Genomic DNA, 24,846 nt, shown 5'->3' on the forward strand with positions numbered 1-24,846 from the left:
AGCTGATAAAAGAGGGAAAATTCTATTATCGTCACTTTCTATGCTGAACGGAGTAATATTAAATGGCAATACAGAAGGAGATATTCCAACTTCCTACACAAGAAAAGGCAACTTTAATACCTCAATTCTAGATTATATGATTTGTAGTCTAGATCTGTTCGGATCAGCCCTGCAATTAAACACTAAGTTTGAGATAGGAAGTGATCATGCAATATTACACTTAACAACTGATTTAAGACTGAAACCAACATCTCCTTGGAACATCATGTATTTGCAAAGTACAGTACTGTTATGAAATTCTAGAACATATAACAAAATTATGCAATTAATTGAGATGGCACAACCACTACAGACTATTCATTCCATAAATCCAATAACAAATTTTGAGGCTGTCATCAAGAAATTGGTACAATTTTTGCATGGAAATTTAAAACAACGAATGCCAAGATCACAAAAAACAAAATACGGAACCCAGATATAAAGGCAACAGGATTAAATAAAATAATAAGGCACAATTTCTTAAAGTTTCTGAAACAAGAAAATGTGAAATCAATAATTTAATAAACCGTCGCAGGTGAGATAATAAAACAAGTGAAATAAGATACAGGACAAAAAATGGGTGGACCTACAGATAGCAGCAAAACAAAACGATAAACACTCCTACTGGAATACAATTGCCACGGAAACAGGCACAAAAAATCAGTACAAGCAAATCCAGTCCCCCATCAGAATGGGAAACATACATAACCAACTTATATAAAATAAATGAAAAAACCAGAAAGCATGTCTCTAATGCCAAGCAGGAGAGGAAGGGAAAAAATTACAGGTAATGAGGCTCCTTCCCCTCCTTACATTGAAGATTACATAAAAAAGGCAAGCTCATCGGCAGCAATGGGACCGGACCAAATAACAATTAAGGTCCTCAAAAGTAACACTAAAGAGTGGAGCAAGTTTCTAGCCTACCTTTTTTTCTACATATTTGAAACTGGGGAAATCCCAAAGTCCTGGAAGGGGAGCATTGTCATTCAAATCCATTAGAAGGTCTCCAAGCTGCTCCCCTTCAATTACCGGCAGATAGCTCTCCTAGACACAACTTGTAAGATCTTTGCAGCAGCTGTCTTAGATCATCTCAAAGAGTGGGCATTTTCAACTGGCTCCATTCCTGTAAATCAAGCCGGGTTCAGAACAAAACACTCGGTTACTGACAATATAGCAGTGCTTCAAACGTTAATGGATAAATATGTCAGCAATAAGTCTCAGGTTGTGTACGCAGTCTTCGTCGACTTTACGACTGCATTTGATAGGGTTGATAGAACCATGCTCTGGAAAAAACTCCAAAGAATGGGAATTCCGGATAACCTCATTCACTTAATAATATCCTTGTACTCAGGAACATGGTGCCAAGTTCAAATGGGGAGGGAGAAGTGTCTCACCAGCACAAATACCTACACCTAATGGCTTGAGGCAAGGGTGCCTCCTAGCTCCCATACTGTTCTCTTTATATTTTAGTGACTTGCCTGAAAGTCTCATTCAGGTTAACAATTTTCAACCTAAAATTGCATCTTACAAAATACATACTTAGATGTACACAGACAATGTAGTAATCTTAGATCTGACTCTATTTGATCTGCAAAGGAATCTGCAGGCACTCACTAAATATACAGAAGAAAATTATTCAATACCTAATGTCACCAAAACAAAAATTGTCCCGTTCAGAGGAAGGAAACGATATGTTAAATACAACTGGTCTTTAGGGTTAAAACCACTGAAAGTTGTAACGGAATATACATACCTAGGGAGAATCTTTCAAAAATCATTGCAAAACCTGCCCCACTTGCAAAACCGGGGCCATAAAGTTGATATTCACCTAGGGGCTCTCCAAAGATTATACTCCTCCACTGGTCAAAGGCACTTCTCCTCTCTTCTACAAGTATATAGCTTTAAGATACCATCAGTACTATCATATGCAATAGAATATATTCAAATAAGTCAATTGAAACAACTTGACCTGAAAGAAGGGAAAGTCCTCCGGAAACCGACTAAGACGTCACAAGCTGTGCCGGTACAAGCTCTTCGTATCGAACTCTCACTAGTCAGTTCATATGGAAGAGGGATCACAAACATAATAAGATGGGCATATAACCTTCTTCATGTGGAGCAAGAAACCCTATGATCATTACTAAATATAGAGACATTTGAGCAAGGATTGCCGAATTATGTATTTTGTAGGAACGTTTCTATCACTTTTAAACTATCAAATGTTACTCTCGAACTGTTGAAATCATGGACTCCTGCGCATTTGAAACTTTTTCTAAAATATTTAACACCAAGGTTAAGCATGGATCTTGATATCCAACATTGCTCTGAACTACCATTGTATAAACAATATGCGGAGCCTATTGTAAATAGGAAAATGCAACAGTATATCTTTTTTAACTTAAACCATGGAGTCAGGCGAAGCATTATATTACTCCGTCTTCGGATACTGCCTTTAAAATCATTCACCTTTAAGTGGTCGCATTTTGGGGCTAACTGTTTGGCACAAATTAGAATTGTATTACCTATTTTCTGCTAATTCAAGCCTACTTGATGCCAAACAGAATGGAATTATACTGTTTCATTAACACAAAAACAGCAAAAATTCTTTCCTTGGACACCAAAAGTCCTAAAACTGACGCTGCATCATAAAAGGCAGAGATAGATATAGGCAGAGAGAGGTTCTAATTGACATAATGGTAGATGGATCTCTTTACTAGGGGGTCCCTTGAAAAGTAGGGTCCGTGGACAATTGCTCACTTTGTCCATGCCTTAAAATATCTCATGACTTCCCTTGCTGATAGAGGTCAACGCTACATCCACAATAGCTGCAGTTACCGAGTGCACCACTACACAGATTTTTGTGATTGCATAGCTTGTCATATCATTCTGTTCTCCTGATACAGAGAGAGACTAGATGAACACATTTTTAAGACCAGTTCTTTGGTGGTGATAAACATGCAACACCCGTTTATTTGTGAGAGATGCATAACATTCTTAAGTAATGCCAAATGTGAAGGAGTAAGGGTAGATCTTCATCCACAAGAGACCGGCTTCAAAGAAAGGAAACCCTCACCGTATGAAAATGTGCATTTCCTAAATGCCTCCTTCTTGATGTTTATGAATGAAGATTTCTGCTCTTTGCAGTGCACCAAATCCCAGCACAACACAGCAGATGGATAGTACACACAGGTAAGTTAAACGTCTGCTCTTTGCCTAAGGATCTAACTTTTTATTACTGACAGGGCCGCCAGCCGCAGCCGCTGCAGGTAAGAGCGGTGGGCAGTGTGGCTGGCTGGGGGGGCATTTGAGAGACGACCACAAGGGAAAATAATTATATATTTAATTTTCCCTTGTGGTTGTCGCTCGAAATCCCCCCCAGCCTGCCCCACTGCCCCACCACTATTACCTGCAGTGGTCACGGCTGTGGGCTGCAGTATGTCTTTTGTCACACATCCCAGTTAGCAACATGCTCAATATGTTCTCATATATTGTCAAATATTGGTTGATAATCCATGTTATTAAAAAAACAGGTGATTCTCAAATACTCCAAAAAAATTTCATATATTGCTTTAATTCACATTGTCACACGTAGGATGCAGTGGCATTGTTAACAGCTACTCATGCTGCAGACATGCCCATCCGGGCCTTTTTTCTGAGCACGAAGAAAATACAATATACATCCTGAACTCACAGCATCTGTTACTCAATGCTTTTCAGGCCTAGATGGGCCCTTCGTCAGGGGTTCACTACGAGTAAAAGAACATTAGCATTAGATTCGTGATTTTATGTGGCCCCAATTAAAACAGTGTTTAAACATTCACTCAATGGTCTACCCAGTACAGCGTTTTCCCTCTATCATCAATACATTTCCAACAATAATATTACCTAAATCTGCCTCTATGATGCAATCTCATTTAACTCTACTATTCACAGTTAACGACCCCGATGTAAGGGCACCTCATTTGCCCTGTTATCTCCCTCATGAAGCATAATGCCCTCTTCCTCGTAACACAACGCACCTTAGTTCCCCTCGTACCTTAACAGTTCTTAACGATCACTTCTGTTGCACACAAGTTCTGTTCTGCAAACACAGCGCATGTTCCATTATCTTCCCCCTCTGAAATTTGAAAATCGTAACTCCACCCCTCTCATTCAACCAATGGCGTTTGTCCTATGTTTATGGTATAAGTCAGAGAAAACTACCATACCCATTATACACTACTAGAACTTACATCAGTGTAAACATGAAGTGGACCCGCTACCTATGCGCATTCAAATATTTCTACCTCTTTTGATTTCAATCACGGCACTCGCTAGGCAATAACATTTGAATACTCCGCCCTCCCTCTGATTGCGCACAACTCTGTTATTGTAAATAGACAATTTCAATATTAATGACATAAAATCAAATCCTTGGTGAATCGCTCAAAATTTGTAAGCCACAAGGTGATACAACCACGGTTCTTTATTCTATTCCTCAGGATGTGGCTTCCTACGTGTGTGTTTTTTAGAGTTTTCTTTCCGTTTGACTTCGGGTGCAACATGTACATAGGGCAGAAATGTTTCAAGAAAGAGCGTTACAGTGCACACCATATCAATTACTCCCGTTATCTTCATTTTTCATCTTCTCAAAATTCACAATTGATTTAGCGTGCAGCCTGGACAGCGAGATCCACCCTTGTCCTGCGCGTAACAACTGCATAAGAGGGAGCGAGATTTCACTTCAGTCCTGAGCACAGCTAGCTTTGCAATTTGCAAAATATTGGCTGAAAAACCATGTTAGTAACACAGGTGATTCTCAAATACTCCAAAAGAATTTCATATCTTGCTTTAATTCACATCGTTACACGTAGGATGCAGTGGCATTTTTAACAGCTTCTCATGCTGCAGACATGCCTATCCGGGCCTTTTTTCTGAGCACGAAGAAAATACAACATACATCCCGAACTCACAGCATTTGTTACCAAATGCATTTCGGGCATAGATAGGCCCTTTGTCAGGGGTTCACTACGAGTAAAAGAACATTAGCATTAGATTTGTGATTTTATGTGGCCCCAATTAAAACAGTGTTTAAACATTCACTCAATGGTCTACCCAGTACAGCGTTTTCCCTCTATCATCAATACATTTCGAACAATATTATTTCCTAAACCTGCCTCTACGATGCAATCTCATTTAACTCTACTATTCACAGGTAACCACCCCGATGTAAGGGCACCTCATTTGCCCTGTTATCTCCCTCACAAAGCATAATGCCCCTTCCCTTGTAACACAAAGCACCTTAATTCCCCTCGTACCTTAACAGTTCTTAACGATCACTTCTGTTGCACACAAGTTCTGTTCTGCAAACACAGCGCATGTTCCATTATCTTCCCCATCTGAAATTTGAAAATCGTAACTCCACCCCTCTCGTTCAACCAATGGCGTTTGTCCTACGTTGATGGTATAAGTCAGAGGAAACTATCATACCCATCATACACTACTAGAACTTACAACAGTGTAAACATGAAGTGGACCCGCTACCTATGCACATTCAAATATTTCTACCTCTTTTGATTTCAATTACGGCACTCGCTATTTGAATACTCCGCCCTCCGATTGTGCTCAACGCTGTTACTGTAAATAGAAAATTTCAATATTAATGACATAAAATCAAATCCTTGGTGAATCGCTCAAAAGTTCGTAAGCCACAAGGTGATACAACCATGGTTCTTTATTCTATTCCTCAGGATGTGGCTTCCTACGTGTGTGTTTTTTAGGGTTTTCCTTCCGTTTGACTTGGGGTGTAACATGTAAATAGGGCACAAACGTTTCAAGAAAGAGCGTTACAGTGCACACCGTATTAATTACTCCCGTTATCTTAATTTTTCATCTTCTCAAAATTCACAATTGATTTAGCGTGCAGCCTGTGCAGCGAGATCCACCCTTGTCTCGCTGTCCAGCAAGTTTCTCTGGGTTTTTTGATTGGACGCCATATTTGTAGTAGTGTAAAACTGGTTCAGTCATCTTGGAGTGGTCTTCCGAAATACTGACACAATGTTACTTCTCAAGAAATAAATCGTATTATGTGCTATGCCCACTGTCTTAAATTGCATAGAAATCTAAGCATCAGGGTTCCTCCCTTATTTTTTGTATTTTGTAACCTCACACCTCTTCCACTGCCCACCTGTACCACTACACCTCCTACACTACATCCACCACCTCTCCCTCCAACACTGCCAACTGAACCACCATCAATCAACTCACTCATCCACAATACAAGCACAGGTCTCAGTCATTCCCTCCACCAGTACTGCATAGATGGAGTAGCAGACAAATAACTGTTTATTCTATCTATCACTAGCTCTAACACATTCACTGAAGGGCATTTCCGACTAATAAAAATCTGTGCACTTTTTGGATAACACTTCTGTGTCAATCTTTCATCTGTATCCTTGTTGACCTTCAAAGTGTAATGCATTTCAAAATAGCTTTATTATATAAAAAGCATCTTCTACCTCACTAAACATTTTGTTTTGCTGACATTGTATTATAAAGTAACATTTTTAAATGCAAACGAGATTGTTATTGAGTTTTACATTTTTTGTGTATACATCTATATACATATAATAGAAAAACATATTATTAGGAAATATACATATATATATTCACTGAAAAAACCATGGGTTTCACACACGTTATAGTTAGGAATTAGCATTTAAAAAATCTTAGAAATTCAATGAAAAAACCATGGGTTTCACACACGTTATAGTTAGCTGGACATTTCACTCGTAAAAAACCAATGAAATTCCCCCGTTATAGTTAGTTCAGCTAACTATAACTCGCGCGCCCGCAATGCACTGCTGATGACGTCACATATTACATCACTCATGACATGGTCAGTGACATCACTCATGACATCACTGATGACATCTCAAATGACATCACTGATGACATCACTGATGACATCATCCAGTGAATGTCTGTTTTTCTGAAAATTAAATATGTTTTATATATGTATATCTCAAGGTCGATGGAAGAATAAATGGGTATATAAGTGTCTAAATGGATGATTTGTTTTTGAAAAATTGAATTTGTAACTGACTGATTAAGTGTATCATAGTGAATACATGGCTTAGTGAGTAATGTTTAAATATGTAAATATCTGTATCATTCTCTCACTTTGTGTATAAGTGGCTGCATGGGTTGGTGAGTAGCTACATGGGTGTCTATATAGGTTATTAGTTGGTTTTTTGAGTATCAGTCTGAGTGTCTGCATGGTTCGGTGGGGGGTATTACGTAGTGCATAGGTGCATGAATGAGTGACTCACTGTTTGTATGTGTTGAACACAGCATGTGTGCAAGACTGTATGGGTGGATGAGTGTGTGTATGGGTGTGTTAGTGAGTGAATGACTGTCTCAATAGTGTCTTTATGAGTAACTACATATGTTTTAAACTAGTATATGTGACTATTGGTGTATATATGTGAGTATATGTGAGAGTGAGAGATTGAAAGAGTTCCTGTATTAATAAGTATGTGTTTCTATAAGTGATTGTTTAAAAGACTAAGTATGTGTAAGTTTCCGTAGAAGTAAGTGTGGTGGTGTGTGTATAACTGTATATGCAAGTAAATGTATGTTTGATTCTTTATTAGCATGAGTGACTATGTGTGTGAGTAACTCTATGGATGAGTGGCATTGTGTAACAGGATGTATAGGTGTATGAGTACATATGATGAGTGAGTACATGTATGAGTGACTGTATAGGACTGTTGGTGAATGAGTGGATGTGTATGTGGATCTTAGAATTACTGAAGAGGTTGTTGTAACTGGTATTGGTATGTCCATTGTTTTGAAAATTTTAGTCTCTATTTTTGAATGTGTGTATCAAAGGTTATATTAGGGTGAGAGGAGGTCTGCCACTCTATCACAAGGATGATGTCATCAGTGATGTCATCAGTGATGTCATTTGAGATGTCATCAGTGATGTCATGAGTGATGTCACTGACCATGTCATGAGTGATGTAATATGTGACGTCATCAGCAGTGCATTGCGGGCGCGCGAGTTATAGTTAGCTGAACTAACTATAACGGGGGAATTTCATTGGTTTTTTACGAGTGAAATGTCCAGCTAACTATAACGTGTGTGAAACCCATGGTTTTTTCATTGAATTTCTAAGGTTTTTTAAATGCTAATTCCTAACTATAACGTGTGTGAAACCCATGGTTTTTTCAGTGAATTTGCAAGGTTTTTTAAATGCTAATTCCTAACTATAACGTGAGTGAAACCCATGGTTTTTTCAGTGAATTTGCAAGGTTTTTTAAATGCTATTTTTTTTTTTTTTCTTTTTTTTTTACATATTTTTATTTTAATTTTCTATCCTTTTTTAAAGACTATGGTTAAATTTAAAAAATTCTACAATATGTTTTTTTTTTCATTTTTTTAAAAATAAACAGGTAAAATTTATTAGCAATATTTTTTTTATTTATTTTTTTTTACCGTGCGCGTACGGTAAGCGCACGTCGCGCTGTAATTACGCTAGTTTTCTATGCTGTTTGCGTTCATTTACGCAATTTGCGTAGATGCGCGTCACGCGCGCATAGCGCGTAACGCGTACGCTGCACGCGCACGTTACGCGGAAGTGTAGGGGCGTGCCAGTTTTGCGCATGTGCGCGTGAGCGTGTCTTTTTTACGCGCATGCGTACTTTTTGCCGTAAGCGCACCGTAAGCGTACCGTAAGCGTACGGTAGGTCATGTGATCATGAAACACAACTTTTGATTGGTTGAAACTACTTTCAGTTCTAGAACTCTCCTACACCACACCCATTCCCCTCATTTCTGCTTGTGATCCCTTAGGAGAAGGAGCTGGGTTGTCTTTGTGATACGATGGCAGAACAGCAGAGCTCTTCTGAGAGTGAGGCTAGCAGCACTACCTTGAGGCAGAGAGCGAGGAAACAAAAGACCTCTTACGTATGGGATTATTTTACTTTTCCAGAAGGCCAGCAAAAGGTAAATGCACCCTTAGTGACTTGTAAGCTGTGTAAGCGTGTACTTTCAAGAGGGAATCCTGACAGGAAGTATTCCTTTGGGAATCACACCATGATGAGACACCTTAAGGATGTACACAGAAGGACACATGCTCGACTTACTGGAGGTAACCCTTCAGTAAATCAACCAAGCACATCCACAGCAGCTCAGCCTGGACCATCATCTGCAGGGCCGAGTCCTTCTTCTGCAGGTCACGTGAGCCCTTCATCTGTGGGGGGAGCATCTCCTTTTTCTGGTCCTCTGGAAATTAACCCTCGGTTTGCGAGGGTTGAAGTACGGTGCGCCTGTTGTCATGATCTAATTACTTATAGGGAGACAAGTATTTCCCTAGTGAACATTAAAATAGATCAGCACACTTGTCGTACCGTCTAATATTCCCAATCTTTCTTTCCTCTGTCCCTGCATGAACACAACGGCTCTTTTAGGAGCCAACCTTATCTTTCATCTTTTTTTTATATATGTTTTTAAAAACTTTTTTTTTTTTTTTTTACCGTACGCGTAATTTTTTTTTTTTTTTTAAAACACTAATAATCAATTATCACATTACAAGGTCCTTGAGAGACTACAATTAAAAACTGAAAATGTGATTGTAGAGAAGTGGAAAAAAGGGACCATGATATTATTGACTTACCATACTCACTCAAAAAAATATTTATTCATTTACATTTTTTTTTAAATGCTTTCAAAATGGTTCTAGTTTTCGAAAATGTTCCATCTCAATCTGAAAAAAAAGGAAAAAGTATTAATATTTAATAAAACATTTTATAATACAGTACACATATTTACATATTTATCAAAAAATATTTTTGCCTTTTTTTTGCTGTTTTCAGAATATATTGCATTTCACTATAAATTGTGAAAGCAATTGCATTCATCATTTAACAGCAGGCAAAAAAAAATTAACAATCTCAAAGATTGTTTTAAAAAAAGCCCAGTATCTCTTTTAACTTAAACATAACATTATAGAAATGCATAATATTCTAAAAAAAATATCAACTAATATCAATACTTATTTCTTTAAAATACCGTCTGACATTTTTGTTTCAGAAGTATAATCACAAAAATATATCTCAAATAACTCCACAATACATCTGGTTCCATTTCCTTTAGGCCAAATAGTAATTTTAAAATTCTTTTTTGATTAAATTTCCAATGGTAATCCAATAAAATTCCAAAGTTTAAATTGTACAGATCTCACCGATTGTCTGTAACATTTTGGTTCCCGAAAGATTTATTAATAATTAAATAAGTCCACAATAGAATTGGTTACCTTTCCGCATGGCCAAATAGTAATTTAAAAAATCTTTTTTGAAAAAATTTCCAATGGCAATCCAATAACATTCCAAAATTTAAATTGTGCAGATGTTACCGATTTTCTCTAAATTTTTGGTTTTCGAAAATTTCATTAAAAATTAAAAAAGTCCACATTACAATTGGTTACCTTTCCATTAGGCCAAATGATAATTTGAAAAATCTTTTTTTTTGAAAATTCCAATGGTAATCCAATAAAATGGTAAAATTGTTTTGTACAGATCTTGCCAAGTCTCTCTAAAATTTAGGTTTCAGGAAGATTAGATAGGAATTTGCTAAATCAAAAGGCAAACGTTGCTTAAAAACCAATTGGGAATCATTACACAGTGTCCAGCCTTTTTCACATTTAAGATAAACTGTGTAATGACCAGAAGTTACAGTAGGTCCATCATGGAAAATTATTGCAACTGTTACAAAAGTTTTTCCTGAAATTGATAATTGCTGTCCTGTAAACTTCTTTATTAAAGTATCCAATTTTGAACCATCAGCTCTACATCGTTGCATCATTAAAATTACATACTGTCCGTATTCCTTTAAAATTAACGTTGAAAACATGTCAGATTTACACTCACCGCATTGCATGCTATGATTAGCATCTTTAACTAATTTAGCAAAAGTGACTGTTTTACTCTCTGGCAATATTAAATAAATAAACCTTTCATTATCAACATTAGAGCCACATATATTATAACAGTTTTCACAACTATGTTCCCATTTATAAGAGAGACCAAATAAATTATCAATGGCAACTTCTTCTTCTTCCAGTACCTGAAGAAAATACATCAAGAATTCTTGTGCGTCTTGCTGTTCATTTTGAGAAAACTGTGTTCGTCCTGAACATACATCTAAAAGTTTTCTAATTTCAGTAGCACTTTCTATTTTAGTTTTATCAATACTCAGCTTTTCAAAAAGGAGACTCAGCACAGAACAGAATCTTTTTCCCTGATTTACTATTATCTGCTCTTGCAAACTTTCCAGATAAAATTCAACATTCAGCACTACATCAGCGTAGCAGTTGACACCAGAGCTATTTTCAAAATGACATCCTACAACCTGTTCTTCATTTTCCTTATTCTTTTTGCTTGCAATTACATCACTCCTCTTTTTTTTCCTCCTCTCTACATCTTCATTACAGATATTCTCATTTCTCCTTTTACGAGAAACTACACGTTTCTCCAACACAGGATACTGACCTAAATGAGGAGCATAGCTTCTTCTTAATCTATTATACTCCTTTACCCAATTTGTATCAGCACTAACTTTTGAATCATCAAAGTCTATCATGAATAAACCTGATAATGTTTTCACTCGTGACAAAGCAACATATGCCATACCTTCTTTGAACACAGTTGAACCAATGTTCACAAATGCACAATCTACAGTCAATCCTTGAGACTTGTGAATAGTTACAGCATATGCTAGCGAAAACGGAAACTGCTTCCTACGTACATATAAGTCTTTCACAAGCATGAAACGAACTGAACAACGACAAATGTCTTTAACTTCTTCTATCTGATCAAATTTTATTTTTAAACATTCAATTCCATCTTTTTTCTGATAATTAATAAAACCCACAACTCTTCCCATAGCTCCATTAACTAAACCTTTTTCAACATCCAAATTTCTCCTTAAAAATACTCTACAGTTCATGCAAACATATAGATTTTTTTCTAATCCAGCTGTTTTGGAAATGTTCTTCTCTAGTGAATCCAATTTATTTTTCAGTGTGCCTGTTAATGTGATAGTAATTCTTCCATCCTCAATTTTGTCCACTGCTTCCAATTTCCTGATCTCTTCCTTTTCCAATTTCAAAAGCTCCTCATTGAATATTGAGCATTCATGTAGAGTTGGCATTAAGCAGATGACACTTTTGTTTTCTGCAATGTTCTTGTATATCTTCTCTGCAACTATTTCTTCCTTTGGAAATAAATTATGTAGCAGCCGACTCTGTAATGCTTTTTTGCCAGCTTCAGTGAGTAGTCCAATTCTGATATCTTTCAGAATACTTCCATATTCTTCATCGTTTGCTTGCCTCATATTAGTAGTAAGTTCCTTGTACTCAAAGAGGGACCAAATATTTGTATTACCGATGCTTCCCAATGACTTCTTCGTGTCTTCATGTGTCACAGTATTAAACACTGGTTGTCCTTTAACTGGAGTAAGTTGCAAAAGATCTCCAAAAACTATGACGTGTTTTCCTCCAAATAACATGTCATAGCCTGTCTTCAGAATTTGCTGCATTCTTAAATGCACAAAGGCAAGCATTAAGTTTGATACCATGCTCACCTCATCAATAATGAGAACTTGCATCTTCTTCAATACTCTTAAAACTTCCAAGCATGCTTCTCCAGTTAGCTTGTTGTATTGTATTTTGTTCTCATGCTCCACTGGTAACATTAGCAAACAATGTAAAGTGATTCCTTTTATGTTATATGCTGCTAACCCAGTTGGAGCAGTAACCACACAAGACAAAGTAGAATCCGTTTTTTGTTGTAGATAGCTTCTGATGACTTTTATAAGGAAACTTTTTCCAGTTCCAGCTTGTCCGCTTACATACATCCTGATTGGATGAAATGATGTGTTTGAGACTCTTTTTTTTCATGTAGAAATCCGTGATCAATTTTGTTTCTGATCTCTTCATAAATTTGTTGCTGCTCTTCGTTCAGTTGTCTTTCCAAATTTTGTAAGTCTATAAATTCTTCTTGAGCTTGATTCATAGCCGTTTCCACTTCATTCATGGCTATTGATGCTTCATTTTCAACGATTGGTTGTCCTAGGGGATCTTGACTGAGTGTTCCTGAACTTTGGCTGTCCTGAGAACTGTCTCTAGCTATTTCTGCTGCAATTGTAGTTTCCTGTTCAATTTCTTCATTTATCATTTGCAGATAACTTGAGAATGTACTGCATTGTATGCTGTCTTTGCAAGCATTAAAAGAATCTTCATAGCTTTGAAATTCTCCCAGTAGTTCATCCTCTGTACGCCATGGTTTAAACAGCTGTAAAAGAGCCAAGTAGTAAAATTCCTTTTTGTCAGTAGTGTCGTAACTCAGCTTCCTGTGATTTATCAAACTTCCTTTTGTTTGCTTCACCAAACATCCTTCCTCACCAATGACTTTATATTTTCCATTGTTGATGTCTTCTGTGGCTTTCCGTGAATAAATGTAGTTCTGCAGCACTTCATAGAGACACATGTTCTCCAGATGATGACTTCGCTTGGGATAATATGTGTCCAACATGTTTGATTTCAAAATATCTGTACTTTCTGGGTCATTCTCGGCCAAATATTCAATTTCTCCAACAGATTTCAGTACCCGATTTCTCATTGCTGCAAGGCCTAAACTTGCCCAAATTATTCTTCTTGATTTCGAGTCTTGCAGAAGATAACCTATCTGAACATTCGTAGGATCCAATTTCTCGATGCGATAACATCTTCAAACTGAAACTGTACAGCTTCTTACTGACAGTCTTCTCGTGAGAAATCTCTTCCCACATTTCCTTCAATTCTTTTTTTTCTGATTTCGTAATGTAAGACGTTACATATCGAGCAACAGCAATGGAATTGTCAGCTACATACTGTATATCCATGTTAGCGTTCCACATGGATAAAATGAATGGGTTGTAGTCATTTATATTTTTTGATTCTTCTTTTCTTTTAAGGTTGTAGGTATTCTTAGGTGATTTTCTTGTGATAGTATGTCTCACAGATGACATAAAACTGTTTACTCTTCCATTTGAAAGAACAGGTCTAGGAAATCCAAATCGACATTTAGTGTAGTATTTATCTTTGCTCTTGTATTTCCGTCGACAGTATTTTCCACACCGATGACTTTGGAAACGTAAAACTTGCTCCTTTAACTTTTTCTCTTCTGTGCTTTTTGTTATAGCACATGTTGCATATTCTTCAATGTAAGATAACACTGCTTCATCAGTATCTGTTCCAAACTTTGGGGCATCCTTGATCCACAACAGCATATGAATATGAGGAGCACCTCTTGCCTGGTACTCTTTTCTCCAAAAGAAATCCACTACTTCTCCTAGAGGTGGATTTTTTTTATTGCAGATGAAAGACATCATAGCCTCAAATCTATGATTGAAATATCTGCAAACATTAACCGGATCCAATGAGCACAGTTCTCCTGCTGTCTTGTATTCGATGTTTTTAATGTTTGAATTTGCCTCTCGTAGAAAATCCAGTAAATCATCCCAAGCGTACTCGGTACAGCTTAGGGTAACGAACCATGTTGGTGTTCCTAAATTCGGTAACATGCATTTTAATTCACCATGGCGTCGGTACCAATATTCATTTGTCCCACGCTGACAAGCCATCAGATTGATCAGTTGTGTTTCCAAATGATCATCTCGGTGCTGCACTTTCTCCATAAAATCCTTAGCAGACACATTTTGTAAATGTACTCCACTTTTTAAAATGTGATTTACTGCATAAGACAGTGCAGACAAGTCGCTTTCAAATAAAAGATGGAACAAATAAGGAATACTTTGTCGAAATCTTGGATCTTCAGCATATAGTCTTGTAGTCCGATACTCAGAAGCTGGAATCTGTTCCGGACGTTCATCGTATCGTCCTCCTTTTCCTTTAGGAAACAGCTGGGGAAAACATCGAGCTTCCAAGCTCTCCTCCCATACACTCACAGGAGTTCCTTTTGCTTTCTTCATCTGAAATAGATCAATATTGTCTCCCATAACTTCTTTTGAATGAAGAGGATGTATGCTAAAATGTTCATAAATTTCTTCTTCCTTTGACTTGTCCACTTTTTCAATTTGTCCAGTTGGTGTTTCTGTGTCTTCTTGTAAATCTTCTTCTTCTTCTTCTTCTATATAAATTGATTCATACCATTTGTTATTCCTTTTCAAATACAAATTTGCTCTTTGTACTTTCCGCACATCTACCAGCTCCTGCCAAATCTTCTTATTCTTTGTAGGTACACCATTAACCAGAATAATTAATGCTTCAGTTTCCAAAGTATCCGCATCAATAGTTTCCATATTTTTTTTCAAATCCAAGGGCAAATACACCACTCTACCTTTTAAACCTCTCAGTAAATCTGAAGGAGGTAATTTACCAGTTTTGGGCTCCATACGTACTATGGTCTGGAATGGATGAACACATTGAATGAGTATAGACTCATATGTATTTAATTCAGAAAGTTCAGCAGGAATAGCATGCAATTCTAAATTATTATGTACAGCTCTGGTCGGCATTCTATTTTCCTCTAACTTGTTGTAACAGTATTTACAAATACGCTGATCTTCACCCAATTCAAAACAATTTTCAAGAAATATATATGTGGCAAAATCCTTCCACTTATAATTATCTTCATTTTCACTCTTTCTGTAGAGATCAACATTCCTAGTTTGTTTTCTATAATGAGTTCTGCGGCAACAAATACAAGTAATATTTGGTCTTTCATTAGAGATTATTGCAAATTTTGTTATGTGATCATTAAATGTCTTACTTACAGAGGGTTCTACATTCTCTTCCACTTCTTCCTCATTTACTGTGTCCTTCTCTGCACTGTTTTGTTCAGGACCAAAGTAACAAAACTGAATTTCATCAACAACCTTCTCTACATCTGATACCGTTCCTCGGAACAGAGCCCTATTCAATTCATCTAACTTTATTGCTGGACTTTTAGCAAAATACAACCGTCTCACAAACTTTCTCATTTCAGTATGATGAACAGCCAGCATCCTAAAATGATGGAAAACACTATTACACACTTTTCTAGATAGACAAGCCAGAGAATGACCCTGCAAACCAGTATACTCTCTCACTCTGCATGGATCCAGACTTTGAAGCACCTTAATCTTCTGTTTTACACTTTTTTTTACTATATTCTCTTAGAAACTCACGAAATTTATCAATAGATTCCTGACGCACAGTGCAAATACTACTACAATTCCAAGTGTACACTGGGGCTTTAGGACGTCTCCCCATAGCCTCATCCGCCATCACTTGTACCTCATCTCTTGGAACCATTATCTCCTTCTCCATTATGCAACCATTTTTCACTTCGTAAGCACGACCTCTGGTGTCAACTGCATGCAGCAAACTATTACTTTGAAAATAGCTCTCTTCATTAAAAAAAGGTTCACTACTTGAACTATGCATCCACTTTCCTAAAAACACTTTACAAAAGTTTGTTCTGTTCACTACTCTTTTCCTTTTGCTATGTGATTTCAGTACATTAACCATTTTGTCTAATGTACGCATCCTATTCAAAATTAAAATGAATAGTTTCCTTTTTAATTCTAATGCCTTTGCTGCAATGGCTTCAATTTCTTTTTTTCTCTTATAAACTTAGCCTTTTGCTTATATTTCTTCACATCCTTTATCAAATTGGACATAACTCTTCTCTGAAACATTTTTCTACGTATCTCTTTAAACGCTGTTTTTCTGTTTAAGTAAATCTATTCAGTTGCAGAAGGCATATTTGCATTAACTAAATTCTCAATTTTTTCCTGTCCTTTTCTTTTCAAAACATTCTTTCCAGTACAGACATTTTGTACATTTTTCCTTCTTTTGAATATGTTCTTTAGAAATTTTTTTGTCTGCTTACCAGAAGATTTTTTCTTTTTCCCAACATGAGCATCTTCTACTAACTTAGGTCCTCCAGTTGTCTTCAAATATAGGTTTTTTTTGTGGTCTTTTTTTACTCTGGATTTTGTAGGCATCTTAAATTTTGTTCACTGCTCTTCAGCAATACCTGAAAAAAACTAAAAAAAAATCCTTTATTTTATTTAAATATATTACTACATTTGTTTTCACAATAGTCACAAAACGAAATTTCTTTGCCAATTTGAAAGCACACTTACTACTCTTTTTTTTGGCAAGTGATAATCACTTTTACAGACTGACACATTATGAATCCACTTTTCAGATTTTTTAAAAAGCACATGTCCAAACTGCTTTTTCAGACCACCACCATGTGTAACCTGGGTGACTGCCTACACTCCAGCAAGGGCAACCAGCCTTAGTGATGCTGTATGTATTTGCATTACTGACTGAAACCTCAAACCCCACTCGCTTGTAAATACTGTGCATGATTCCACATGGTAAGCAGCTGGGTGCGTGCTAAGAGTCTGCTTCTGCACCAAAAAATGGCTCCTCCTTTTTCCTACTAATGCAAATGTAAAATTACCAGAGTAGTACGCAATAAATCTCTGCCTGTAATTCCTATTTGCACACAGAGTCATGTTTTCACATTAGTCACAAAACGAAATTTCTTTCCCAATTTGAAAGCACACTTACTGCTCTTTTTTTTGGCAAGTGATAATCACTTTTACAGACTGACACATTATGAATCCACTTTTCAGATTCTTAAAAAAGCACATGTCCAAACTGCTTTTTCAGACCACCACCATGTGTATCCTGGGTGACTGCCTACATTCCAGCAAGGGCAACCAGCCTTAGTGATGCTGAATGTATTTGCATTACTGACTGAAACCTCAAACCCCACTCGCTTGTAAATACTGTGCATGATTCTACATGGAAAGCAGCTGGGTGTGTGCTAAGAGTCTGCTTCTGCACCAAAAAATGGCTCCCCCTTTCCATCTAATGCAACTGTGAAATCACCAGAGCAAAACGCAATAAATCTCTGCCTGTAATTCCTATATGCACACAGAGTCATGTTTTCACATTAGTCACAAAACGAAATTTCTTTCCCAATTTGAAAGCACACTTACTGCTCTTTTTTTTGACAAGTGATAATCACTTTTACAGACTGACACATTATGAATCCACTTTTCAGATTTTTTAAAAAGCACATGTCCAAACTGCTTTTTCAGACCACCACCATGTGTATCCTGGGTGACTGCCTACATTCCAGCAAGGGCAACCAGCCTTAGTGATGCTGAATGTATTTGCATTACTGACTGAAACCTCAAACCCCACTCGCTTGTAAATACTGTGCATGATTCTACATGGAAAGCAGCTGGGTGTGTGCTAAGAGTCTGCTTCTGCACCAAAAAATGGCTCCCCCTTTCCATCTAATGCAACTGTGAAATCACCAGAGCAAAACGCAATAAATCTCTGCCTGTAATTCCTATATGCACACAGAGTCATGTTTTCACAATAGTCACAAAACGAAATTTCTTTCCCAATTTGAAAGCACACTTACTGCTCTTTTTTTTGACAAGTGATAATCACTTTTACAGACTGACACATTATGAATCCACTTTTCAGATTTTTTAAAAAGCACATGTCCAAACTGCTTTTTCAGACCACCACCATGTGTAACCTGGGTGCCTGCCTACATTCCAGCAAGGGCAACCAGCCTTAGTGATGCTGAATGTATTTGCATTACTGACTGAAACCTCAAACCCCACTCGCTTGTAAATACTGCGCATGATTCCACATGGTAAGCAGCTGGGTGTGTGCTAAGAGTCTGCTTCTGCACCAAAAAATGGCTCCCACTTTTTCCTTCTAATGCAAATGTAAAATTACCAGAGTAGTACGCAATAAATCTCTGTCTATAATTCCTCTTTGCACACAGAGTCATGTTTTCACATTAGTCACAAAACGAAATTTCTTTGCCAATTTGAAAGCACACTTACTGCTCTTTTTTTTGACAAGTGATAATCACTTTTACAGACTGACACATTATGAATCCACTTTTCAGATTCTTAAAAAAGCACATGTCCAAACTGCTTTTTCAGACCACCACCATGTGTAACCTGGGTGACTGCCTACATTCCAGCAAGGGCAACCAGCCTTAGTGATGCTGAATGTATTTGCATTACTGACTGAAACCTCAAACCCCACTCGCTTGTAAATACTGTGCATGATTCCACATGGTAAGCAGCTGGGTGTGTGCTAAGAGTCTGCTTCTGCACCAAAAAATGGCTCCCCCTTTTTCCTACTAATGCAAATGTAAAATTACCAGAGTAGTACGCAATAAATCTCTGCCTGTAATTCCTATTTGCACACAGAGTCATGTTTTCACATTAGTCACAAAACGAAATTTCTTTCCCAATTTGAAAGCACACTTACTGCTCTTTTTTTTGGCAAGTGATAATCACTTTTACAGACTGACACATTATGAATCCACTTTTCAGATTCTTAAAAAAGCACATGTCCAAACTGCTTTTTCAGACCCCCACCATGTGTATCCTGGGTGACTGCCTACATTCCAGCAAGGGCAACCAGCCTTAGTGATGCTGAATGTATTTGCATTACTGACTGAAACCTCAAACCCCACTCGCTTGTAAATACTGTGCATGATTCCACATGGAAAGCAGCTGGGTGTGTGCTAAGAGTCTGCTTCTGCACCAAAAAATGGCTCCCCCTTTCCATCTAATGCAACTGTGAAATCACCAGAGCAAAACGCAATAAATCTCTGCCTGTAATTCCTATATGCACACAGAGTCATGTTTTCACATTAGTCACAAAACGAAATTTCTTTCCCAATTTGAAAGCACACTTACTGCTCTTTTTTTTGACAAGTGATAATCACTTTTACAGACTGACACATTATGAATCCACTTTTCAGATTTTTTAAAAAGCACATGTCCAAACTGCTTTTTCAGACCACCACCATGTGTAACCTGAGTGACTGCCTACATACCAGCAAGGGCAACCAGCCTTAGTGATGCTGAATGTATTTGCATTACTGACTGAAACCTCAAACCCCACTCGCTTGTAAATACTGTGCATGATTCCACATGGAAAGCAGCTGGGTGTGTGCTAAGAGTCTGCTTCTGCACCAAAAAATGGCTCCCCCTTTCCATCTAATGCAACTGTGAAATCACCAGAGCAATACGCAATAAATCTCTGCCTGTAATTCCTATTTGCACACAGAGTCATGTTTTCACATTAGTCACATAACGAAATTTCTTTGCCAATTTGAAAGCACACTTACTGCTCTTTTTTTTGACAAGTGATAATCACTTTTACAGACTGACACATTATGAATCCACTTTTCAGATTTTTTAAAAAGCACATGTCCAAACTGCTTTTTCAGACCACCACCATGTGTAACCTGGGTGACTGCCTACATTCCAGCAAGGGCAACCAGCCTTAGTGATGCTGAATGTATTTGCATTACTGAGTCCAACCTCAAACCCTTAAACTATTCTTTTTTTATACCAGTACACCTTAATTTATCGTGAAAACATAGTCCATATTATTTTACATGTTCCTCACATTTAAATTTCTCCCAAAACAGAAAATAATAAACACAACTTCAACAAAAAGAATTACATTTCTATTATTCATTTCTTAATTTACCATATACATCTCCTCTCAAACTCTAAACTCACCTTTAAAATTAGTTAGTTGTGAAAGAAATGTGGCACTCAAACAGCAGATTATCAGAGCCAGGATCTCTGTTCTCTACACCTCTCTCCTCTCAGCAGAACCAGATAATGGCAAAGTTTCCCTCTATTTTTCCACACATATACATGTTAATTTCAAATCTCAGTGCTTCCCCCTTTTTTTCAAATGTAATCACACATTTCTATTGGTTGAAAACCAACCCTTTTCCAAAAGTACCCTTCCCCCAACTTGACTTCTGCCTAGTACCCTTCCCCCAACTTGACTTCTGCCTGCTACCATAGCAACAGCTCATGGAACACTGCTGTGTGGAGTTAGGTCAGAAGTTCGCCAAACAATGTTTCAATTCCACAGAGCAAGAGTGCTTGACTTTTCTAACCTAACAGCAAATCCATAGTACTGTTCTTTGGTAACACATTTTTCTGTACCAATACAAAACATGCTTCGATAAATTTACACATACAGCCTAGTTTTTAGTGTAGAATGGTATGAAACAGCCAATCAGTTCTTTTTTTAAAAAAAAATATGTATGCCTCCATTTCCAAACTGTCTTTCATTTCTTTTTACCATTCTACTGAAATACACCTCCTGAGTGCATCCAGATCTCCTTTGAAGATGTTCACAGTGTGGATTGTAGGACACAGCTATGTCTTCTGGAGTGAAAAGTTTGCAGGGAAAACAGGTATGGTGAGAGACCTTGCTTTGCCAAATGTAGACATTAAATGGATTGGTCAGAGAGGGTTAAAGTGGCACCAATTGATGCCATTGGTGAAATCCTTCATGCAAAACCAACACCCTGACCTCATAATAGTGCACTGCGGTGGCAATGACCTAGGCACTTTGACTGGGGTAGGTCTGGAAATGCTTATGAAGTACACCTTTGCACAACTGTTTTCACTTTTCCCTAAAACTGCCTTTGTGTTTTCTAACATATGCCAAAGGCAAAAATGGAACTGGTCCAATCATTTCTGTCCACAGATTGACAAAGTAAGAAAGCACGTCAACAAATCAGTTTCTGCTTTCCTCCGTGACTATGGTATGGGTTCCATTTACCACAACAACTTGCGTTACGACATGCAAGACATTTATAGAGGAGATGGTGTGCACTTCAATGATGAAGGGAACAGAGTCTTCCTCTTGAACCTTAGACTCTGCATCGGTACTTACTTGTAGGTACCACTAAAAAATCAAATCACTTCATAAACACAACGGCTCTTTTTAGAGCCCCCTAATATCTAAACACTTAAATCTGCATTTCATTTCTTTTTTTCTTTTTATGTTTTTTACCGTACGCTTACCGTACGCGTACCCCGCGATTTTTTTTAAAATCAATAAATGTTTTCTTTGTACTTTTCTGTCCTTCTTTGACCCCCTTACAAACGCCGCTTCCTGGTTTCGACCGATTCGAATGTTTACTAAGATCTAAGAGCCAATCAGAATCGCGCTCGCGCACGCCACCGTACGCGTACCGTAAGCGTACCGTAAGCGCACCGTAAGCTGGCTCAGATATATATATTGATTTAAAGGCTATTTTCTCACAATCTACTGAACAGATTTACACCAAACCTACAAAAGGCACTTCCTTGACCTGAGGACTACCTCTCTGCCAAATTTCTAGTAATTCTGTTCAGCCGTTCGGGCTGTAGCCCTGTCTAAAGGTCCTATGGAAAAATGCATGGGAAAAACGCGTTTTGGGACCCCCCTTTTATCTCAGCCCCCGCTTGACAAATCCCCCCGAGACTTTCAGGGAAGGAGCGGAGCGGAGCGCCCCACCTATTTTGAAAAATTCGCGAGGATTCGTCGACCGGCGCCAAAGTTATTCAAAATAGAATGTTGCGGATTTCCTATGGAAACGTGGTCCTAACTATAACTACCTACTGGCGACCGCCAGTAGGTAATTGGGGATACTAAAATCTGTCCTTTGAAAGAGATCAAAATGTATTAAAATAGAGTCTTTCAACAGAGTGGAAATTAGTGGAAATTCTAAGTTGGAGAGTGTTGGGTAAACTATATAAATGCAGGATTAAACATCAAGAAAACCAGTCTATACACAAATTGTGATGTAAGACCTACTATCAAAGAGGTTATATGGGCATATACATTTTGCAACTCTTCTGTGATCTTTCTGCGGAGTATCCAGACACTACCAAGTGCTTGCAGAGAGATCACTCGTTGAACCTCTCTGATTGGCATTAACGCCCTCCTGTGAGCAGCCATGGACACATATTCAGGAGGAAGTGATTGGGCTGCACAAGTCGGGTGTTTGGTGTCAGGCATAAGTGTTCATAAACTCTAGTTCTTCCTGGTGGGCACTGGAAGAAGGAGGTGATGTATGGCAAGGGGTGCAGTTCAGAGATTCCTGATGGCTGTGGGGCCTCCAAGGTTAAAGACTGGTTGCTTTCAGACCCAGATTGTGTGGGGGTCTGCTGGTGGGATAGCACAGATTGGTCTTGGTTAAGGAGACCCAAGATATTCCTCCTAGTGGCTAGTGGTATTCACATTCATTGCCTTCCTATTCAGCTGTGCAGCCTCCAGCCGGACCCTCTTGGTGATGGATTATGTCAGTCTCCTTCTGGGCTCATTTCCCCTTCTGCTAGTGGGTTCCTCCACTTCTTTGGTTATGTATAGTGGTCATGCCCAACTCTGTGCGAATGATCTACGTTGTTGCTTTTGGTTCTCCCGTAATCTACTTTGGCCAGCCAGGTCAACTGAAAAGGAATGTGGAATAAGAGAGACTTTTTTAAATTATTGGGTGAGGATGTATGACGTTACAACGCATACATTTACATCGCGTTACACTACATCGCGGTTTTGACAACGCAAGTCGTTACAACGACTTGCGCTAAATGGCGCTCTAGGACAAGGAATAGGATTTAGGAGTAGTATAATTTACTATTCCAACTCCAGTCTACGTACAGTAGGGAAGGTGTTGGATAGTAAATTATACTATTCCTTGTCCTAGAGCGCCATCTAGCGCAAGTCGTTGTAACGACTTGCGTTGTAAAAACCGCGATGTAATGGCATTGCGATGTAATCCTCGCGTTGTAAACGATGTTTCCCATTGGGTGAATAATGCATTTCTACATAACTTTATCTAAAAGGAAAAATGTTTTCATTGTACAAGTGCTAACATTGTGAAGCCTTTAAAACCCTTGTCTCGAACCTCCATTTTCGTACTCTACGGAATCAGCCTTTCAAAGGAGGAAAAAGGGGGTCTAAGAGCTTATGTATATGAAACGATTGGGTTAAACTATATGAAAGTAGGTTTTCCTCAGGTTGCACACATTGGTTATATGGTACAAAAGAGTGTTTAAACATGGCTACAAAGCATGATGTTGAACTGATCTACATTGTTTAATAATAAATGTTCCACAATTTACTAATTCATTGTGCGCACATTGAACAAAAAAAGTAACTACTATATAGTGGTTAGTAAGTAATTCAAGGTACACAATTTTACCATCACATAATTTACAATTGGCAAAATGGAAATGTTACAGATTTCAAATGTATAATTAGGGTTTTAACTTTTGTGTTGATAGGAATTCATACTATGTTAAAAGCATGTCCATAATGTCAAAATCACATAACGAAACGATGCACACCTTAAATATACATGTTAAGAAAATTTTCATTTCAAACCTTTCATACCACAAAAACACATGTTAAATATAGCATAGAAGGGTATAGCAAAGCTCACACTGAACATATAAATGGACACCGCTCTTAAAAATCAGGTTAATACCAATATAAACTTTCCTTCACTCTGCTGCTCAAACTCTTCCAGCCGGCCATGGAGGGTCAGCCAGGCAGCTTCCAGGCCCTCCCAAACAGTGATATCAACTGAGGGTGGCGAGAATGTGGCTGGGAGGGTAAGTACATATGTCCTGGGCCTTCATTGATGCCCAGTGATGAAGGTCATCACAGCGCTGGCTGTCTAGGTTCTCCCACTGGGAGGGTGGAGAACACCCACGGCACTGCATCACAATGCAATGTCTTTCCAGATTGGGACCTGCACTGCATTGCTCAGCTGGGTATCTGCACCCCCATAAGTCTGAGGATAAATAATTGATTACCCCTGGCTAGTGATGTTCAATTCTGCCTCAGAGAATGGAAGGAATTTCTCCTTATGTTCCTCATCCTTGTGGGGGGCAAGAATAGTGTAAGGAGCAGCAGG

This window comes from Triturus cristatus, chromosome 8 (assembly GCF_964204655.1).
Source record: "Triturus cristatus chromosome 8, aTriCri1.1, whole genome shotgun sequence".
Lineage (NCBI taxonomy): Eukaryota > Metazoa > Chordata > Amphibia > Caudata > Salamandridae > Triturus > Triturus cristatus.